The sequence below is a fragment of the Meles meles genome, unplaced genomic scaffold (assembly GCF_922984935.1).
Source record: "Meles meles unplaced genomic scaffold, mMelMel3.1 paternal haplotype, whole genome shotgun sequence".
Lineage (NCBI taxonomy): Eukaryota > Metazoa > Chordata > Mammalia > Carnivora > Mustelidae > Meles > Meles meles.
In genome coordinates, this window is record NW_025721133.1 from 176,559 (window position 1) to 184,617 (window position 8,059).

The following is an 8,059-nucleotide window of genomic DNA, read 5'->3' on the forward strand; positions in this document are numbered from 1 at the left end:
AGGTTCCCACTATTACCCCCTGCGATCCTTTGCTCTTTGTTTTTTGCGTGCTTTCAACCAGACTCCATGTTAATGCTGGTCCCCAGAAGCAGAGCACTCTCCTGTTGGGGTATTACTTTCCAATCGGTCACCTCTGGTGGCTCCCTCCCCCTTTTGTTTATCTTCCAATATTAGTCTGATGCTCCCAGTCTGCTTTACCTGCCACTGGCATCTTCTGCTCCTGTAGCGATCCAGACATTTATAATTCTGATCTCAGGCTGATTTCATGGGTGGTCGGAGTTCTTTGGTAGGAATCAGCTCACTTTAGGGTACAGGTTGAAACGGTGCCTCCTCCTACTTCCCCACCATCTTGACTCCCCCTAGTCCGACCTGTGCTATTTTTTTTAAGATTTTATTTATTTATTTGACAGAGAGAGAGATCACAAGTAGGCAGAGAGGCAGGCAGAGAGAGAGGAGGAAGCAGGCTCACCGCGGAGCAGAGAGCCCAATGCGGAGCTCAATCCCAGGACCCTGAGATCATGACCTGAGCCAAAGGCAGCGGCTTAATCCACTGAACCACCCAGGCGCCCCGACCTGTGCTATTTTTAATCAGGAATGAGCGATCCAAGTTATCAGACCAGTCCAAAGGATTTTCCAATTCACACAGCTTCATGGGTCACACAGCACTCAGCTTCCCCAAGCCTCCAGAGATGGGGTCACTTAGTACACGAGATGTTCATGCACCAGAATTAGAATTAAAAGAGCATATGGCAGAAGAAATCTGCTTGCAGAGGACAAAAATGAAAAGTAATATTGCAGGGAAAGTGGTACAAATTAGGGAGGCCATTAGAGAGGCTGTGGACAGAATGATGCCGGGAAACCCGGTTTTGTGTGCTAGCCCTGGAAGGAAGCTGCATACAGGAAGTTCAGAGCACGCTTGCCTTCTTTCTGCCCACAACTGGAAACACAAATATCTTGTCCCTGCCTCTGTCCATAGCTCTTTCAACTGTTTAGCCTACAAGTCTCCTTGCTTTGAAGAATTAATCATTTTAACTAGGATTGAAAGATAATTCAAAAAAAGGATTAGCAGCCAGTTTAACCTTTCACCTTAACTGATATTTCAGTTGCTTTGGCTTCAGAGAAGATTTCCTTAAAGTCTCCCTCATCATGACTCATGGGTCATAGAATCAGGTGCTCATAGATATTCCCTATATGCAGGGAGAATGGTCATGCTAATGGGTCCTCATTCATTAAAGGCAGGTTTCATTAAAGGATACCCACTATGCCTTGGGACACCTTGTAGCAATCAAACCAGCCAGAAATCTCTCTGATCGCCATTTCCTCTCAACTTTGGCTCCAGTTGGACACTCGGTTGGAGCTCTGGGCTTTGACACCTGCATGCATTCATCTGCTCTAGCTAAGGAGACTTAGTTACTAAAGCTGCGACTCTTGGTCCAGTGTTCTCAGGCAAAGAAAACCTACTTCGTGGTGCCCACTACAGTTCAAGTTCTTGACTATGCCCTCACAGAGTCAGCTAGCTACCACAGGGGGGATGGAACCCAGCACAAACCCAGTGTTACTATCTAAAAAATGCTTATGCTTAATTAACCACACATCCCCAACATCTTGGCCATCTGAAGACCCCCTCACTTTGAATCTTGGCTGGCATGGTGAATAAAACATGGCTGAAACACTGTTGCATGACTTCTGGGGTTGGGGTGCAAATTTCTGCCTTTCTCTTTAGAAAGCCTTGTTCTGGAGAAAGGTGGCCAGGTGCCACGTTGCAAGGAAGCCCAAACTAGCATGTAGAGAAGCAGTGTGGATGTGTCAAGCACCTGTGGCTGCTCTAGCTACCCCGTGGAATGCCAGATGTTAGCGAAGTAGACCACCAAGGAACCCCATCTGTCAAACTTCCAGATAAACTCCAGTTCCACTCATCATCTGACTGTTAGCTCATGAGGGGCATGTTAGCTCATGAGGAGCTCACTAGGGGACAACTGCCTGACTGACCTCAGCCAAGCCACAGAGGTGGGAGACACAATCATATATGGTTGTTTTAAACAGAAAGTTGTGGGGAGAGATAAACCACCCACGCTCCACTCCCATTTCAAGTCCAAGTTTAGGAACACTACCTTAGATTCCAGAGACAAGTGTACTTGCCCACCGAATGGGGAACTTCCTTCATTCATGGCAGAAGGTAAGGCTATGTCGTTGAAGGCAGGGAATATAGGTGAAAGGCACCATCATTACCTGAGTAGCAAGAAAACACCTGTAACCACAGTTCTCCTACACATTCCCTCCCTCCTAAGTTTGCATGAGTTTCCCTTTACCCAGAATACTTTCTTCCAAATTCCTGCCTGAAAACTCCTTCCTCATCATTAAAGTTGTTACATTCATGCTTCCTCCTCCAAGAAGCCTTCCTGGCCCTTTCAGAAGGCCTAAACTCTGCCTTGCTACCAGCTTCATTAGACTTCTTATCACTGTGTTGTGATAGGTTTTTGCATTTTTACCACCCATCCAGGGGGACCCCGAGGGCACGGCAGGCTCTGTATTAGTTCTCTAGGGCTGCTGTAACAAAGCACCACAGACTGGGGGCTTAAATAACAGATATTTACTCTCTAACAGTTCTGGAGACCATAAGTCTGAGACCCAGCCGTCTGCAGAGTTGGTTCCTTCTGAGGCCACCAGGGAGAATATGGTCCAGCCTCTCCTCTTGGCTTGTGGACAGGTACGTTTTCCTTGTTTCTTTACTTCAGTTTCCCTCTCTGTGAGCCTGTCCAAAAGTTCTCTTCTTTTGAGGACAGCAGTCATATTGGACTTGGGCCAACCTTCATGACTTCACTTTAACTTGATTACTTTTTAGGACCTTCTCCCCAAATATGGTCCCATTCTGAGGTACCGGGAGTTAGGACTTCAACATCTGAATTTTTCTGGAAGGAGGGGACCCAGTTATACATAATGTTATCTTTTTCTTTTTTGTGTTTTCAGCTTTCAGCAAGTAGGCACTCTAAAAAGGGAGAGAAACAGGAGGGAAGGATAGAGAAAGAGGTGAGAGTTTGGGAAGAAGGGTGTGGGGATAGGTGAGGTGACGTAGGAAGGAAACTACCCCCTCAGAGTATCCTATGGCTTTGAAAAGCTGAATCCTAGTATACCCCAAATCTGGAGGACTGAGAGAAATAAGATAACAAAGAGTATCAAGAAGGCCAGCAGATAGGTGGTGGGTAAAAAGAGTGGGACAGGATATGAGAAGCATGTAAAAAATTAAGTATAAGTAAGAGAGACAGAAAAGATGCTAAGAATGTGAACAGAAAGAAGTTTCCACTAACACTTACTACCAGGGTTACTTAAATAGCTGGCAGAGAAACAGACAAAAGCTAATGCTCCTATTCTGAAGACCACACAAGACATCAGAAGAATTGGACAACAGGAAATAGAAAAGAAGTAAGTGGGTGAGCGCCTGACTGAAAGTAACCAAATTCTCTGTAAGCACACAAACATGCACAATTATATGCCCATGTAATCACAGCTCAAGTGTGTTAGGATATGCACAGGCTCACTGCATTTAATTGAAAATAATATCAAGAAATAGTCTTAATTCATTTTGCTTAAACATCCATGAAGAACTCCCATATTTAAAAATGCAATGAATCAGATGGGGAAACAAACAAACAAACAAACAAACCCAAAAAACAAAACAAAACAAAACAAAAAAAACAACCCAGCTTCACCTCTGGCTTTAATTCTATCAGAGAAGATAAATCATTTTGCCTCTAACAATCCCTACCTAAGTAGATGTCTATGTATGTTTCATAAACATAGCACCAAGTAAATGTCTTGATGTCTAAATTTCCCTTCTCAAAGTATTCAGGTTGTTTAAAAAACAAATGGTTAGGAAAACATCCCTACCCAAAGATATAAATGCATACTTTTCCGGAAAGGGCATCGATGCTGGAGCGCTAGGTGTACAGCTGTTTCTAAGTCAGTCTGTAACATGTTGCTTGGCTTCTTTGTAAACAACATATTTTTAAATGAAATCCTACAGCTTGCTATGAAAAAATAATTATATACGCAACTGTAGCACCACATTGAGAGCACTGGAACATTCTCGACACTAAAACAGACTCCTCCCAGTTATCCCACTGCCAGGACATAAGGCACTGAATAGAATGCAGCATGTGTGTAGAACATTCTTCCAGCAAAAATAGGGGCCAGATGTCAAAGGTGTTGAGGAGTGGGGAGAAGACAGTGAAATGTGCTTAGAAATTCATGGCCGGTCCTTATTAATGCACCATCCATTCAGCTGCTCCCTCCACATCAAGTAGCCTGGATTGGTGTTTACACCTATAAACTGGTGTTGTCTGAGCAGTGGGCAGCTGGAAGCTTCTGCTCATCTTCTCTTGTCAGGGATGAATCAATCATCTTGAGTGATGTCAGTATCTGCCCAAATCATTTTATAGTAGAATAAATGGCAGATGGTGGTATTTTTGTAGTTAATTGGTTCCACCAAATACAGTTTTATCTCTTATAAAATGAAACCATTTGCAGCTTCTAGGTGTACAGATCTCATTAAACACAGGCTACTGAACCTTTTTCTATAAAAGGTAAAGCCATATATGCTAACATGGGTTGACATTAAGCACAATAAGCCCAGAAAGCCTCATGTTTTTAATAAATACTTGCATTTCATAATGCTAAATATTTATGACTGACATGCCCTTCATATCAGGTTTGCAACAGAGGTCTTTGTTTTCATGCTCAGCCTCGCTTCTTCACATGGCTCCTTCTAAAACTCCTGAAAACATTCCCATGACAAAACCAGACCTTCTCTTTGCCTCTGAATTGTCTTTACAAGCATTTGGTCTTTACTTTGACAGGACTTCTTTCAGAGTAGATGGGCACCAGCCTCCAGAGGAGTCACCTTGAGACACACACACACGCACAAAGGTTCACACATTCACACCCTGTCACACTCATGCACACGCACTCACACCCACAACACCAATCCCATTAACACATGGATTTCTGTATCTCCACAAGGGTGGGGTCTGTCCAGATGTAAAAAGCGGAATGCTTGTTTCAAAATGCTGGCAAATGGAACCCCTACATTTTTGGCCACAGAAAGCAGTGAGCAATCTTACCACCGATGGTAGTTTTCATACTTTATTCCATCTAGAGTTGGAAGCCAAAGTCTACGTAACAGGGGTTCAGAGAATGAGCTCTGTTCCAATGGTGACTGGGTCACAGCTGGGGCAACATGTCCCTGGATGAAGAGATTGCAGGCGCCGATGGTTATGCAGCCTTTGGTCCCACAGGGAACCACCTGGAGAGTAGTATGAAATCACTTTACTGTTTGACGAGCTCCACTCTCTCAAAATCCAAATTTCTCTGCTCAGCACCAGAGCTTTTCAGCCTGGCTCCAGATTGCCTCACTCTCCCCTCTGCTCCATGAATTTCCTTTTCTGCAAGGAGCTCCTTGAAGTCACCCTCAGCATCAGCTAAGGTTGTGTCCTCCACGGGTTCTCTGTGCTCTCTGTTTTTTTGCAACTGAATGTCATGACTATTATCCTTGGCCACCTTTCCATCGTCCCATATTCTGTTCTATTTTTCTTTGTAGCCACCCATTTCAACATCTTATGTTAGCTTCCTGCAGAGCTGGGATGTCAGGAAATGACCTTGGGATGAACGAACAAGACAATGAATGAGTTGAAGATATTTACTATATTGAAATATGGTACCTAAGGCAATGGAAAATGACAGGGTTTATTATTTTTACTCTAAAGCAACAGAAAGTAAACAAAGTAAATTGAAAGATAAAGATGAATGAAACATAAAAGGAAGGTGGTGTCATGGTGGGTGAAGCCACATTGAGTGCCTAAAAGTCAAATAAAATTAAGACCTCCATGAAAGAAGTAGATTACAGTGTATTCCAAGACTTTTTTAAAAACACAATTGTAATGAAGCAGCCTGTCCTCAGTAATAAGCAACGTCGTCATCCAGCAGCCATCTCAAATGCAGTGTGGTCAGAATACTCTCTTCAGTGGCCCTTCCAGCTGCCCCCTGCTCTGTACGCCTGCCACCACCAATCTAGGTGTTCCCCTTGCCTTTTCTCTCTAAGGAGATGGAACATCCACCATCTACCAGCTGCTTAGCCAGAAACGTAGAGGCAGTGGGTCCAATGGGGCGGAGCCCCAGAACAGTGCTCTCCACCACCCTGACCACATCACTCCACTGCCCCACTCCTTGTGGCCATCGCCATCCATGCTAGCCTAATGCGACTGCCACACTTCAATTTCACCTCCTTTCATCCCCTCACCCATCTCAGGCTGTGCCCCACACAGCATCCAGTATAATTTTGGCAAAGTATGTGTCATATCTTGCCACTCGCAGCATTAACCTTATAGCAAGAACCTGCCAGAAGGTCCTTCCAGAACCTTCCTACATATACAGAACAAACTTCAAATTAATGGGTCCACCAATCCCTGCCTTGAATCCAGATCTTCCTGGTCATCTGACTTATTTGGATGCTTCATCTTGCAAAAGGTTATGCTGGCCTTCTGTCCCTGGCACAGACTAACCTCACTCTGGCCCTGGGGCTCACATGTGTCTCAGCCTCCTGAGGATGTTCTCCTGCTGTCCTCATATGAACGCTTCTCCTCCCATTTGTGTCTCAGCTCCAGAGACTTCTCCTCCTCCAGGCCTCTCAAACTAGAGCTGCCCCTCCCCACTCCCCCTGCATTTGAAATTTTCTTCACACTACTTACCACTGCCTGAAATGACCTTATTTGTTTGATCATGCTTCTCTCCCCACTAGAAGTATGTGTGTGTGTGTGTGTGTGTGTGTGTGTGTGTGTGTGTGTGTTTTCCCCCTCTTATCCTTGCTAGGTCTCCAATGCCTAGAATTACACTATCCCTTGAAAGACATTCCAAATAGCAATAGACTGATGGATTATTCCTAAATAACCAATATTTCAGCTCTCTTTAGATGAATGGCTTAAATAAAAGTATTATATTAAATCCTTCGGAAAGTTCTTACTTCTGATTCCCCTGGTAGATACCTTCTTATCTGACTCATCACTGGTGCATTAAAAAAAAAAAAAAGGTACCTAATTCAAGATTGTAGGCTAGTTCACCTGAAAATGCCTAACTATTGTCTCTTTTCATATTTTGTAAAGGCCATTGGCCTTTAGCTATTCTCCATGCATTAGACAAACTTTTGCTAACGGATTGTGATATATACCAGGCCTGTGCAAGGTGTATGCAGCTGGAGTGAGCTCTCAGAGGGCTGAGTGTGGTGGGGAGGACAGGCTCCCCTGGGGAGAAATCAGAAAATGTTCCCAGAAGTAGCATTTGAAGAACGTTGAGGGCACCCAGATATATCAGACCGGGAACATGTCACTTGGCCTCATGTGGGGACATGAAATCACTCAGGCAGTAGATGGACCAATGTGCCTAGAACCGAAAAATTATGGACATGTGTAACCATATCCTAGTTTCTAGAAGAAGGGCCCCTCCAATCCCCCCAGATGAGTTCTGCATTTGGACCCAGTCAGACCGGGCAGAAGGCCTCAACTTCACAACTTGTACTTCCCATTAACTGAAACTTCCGTATGCCATCCATTTCTGTAGTTCAGAAAAGAGTCCCTTGTGCCAGTCATTGATGTTCATACAGGAAATCAGACATGAGATGTCTTTTGGATCATAGTGCTAGTAAAGATGGGCATGATAATGCCTATCTTGAGGGGGAAACCTTTATTGCCCCTGAGAAACCGATTTGCTCTCAAAGGTCACAGAACATCTCTCTGTCCCCGTGCCGAGAGCCTCAGAGCTGGTGTGATTCGAATCATGGTCACTCTTATCACCTTAAGTCTCAGAGTTCTATGCATCTACTCACTTCTTTGCTGCCTTATGTTTCTATTTCCATCTCTTGGTTAAATGTACTGAGTTGTTGCTGTCACTTCTGGTGCTGGTTGGGTTGGTTGGTTGATTTGTTGTGTGTGTGTGTGAGTGTGTGTGTGTGTGTGTGTGTGTGTGTTTGGAATAAATAGCTTCAAATGCCTTTGAAGACAGTTATATAATAAAC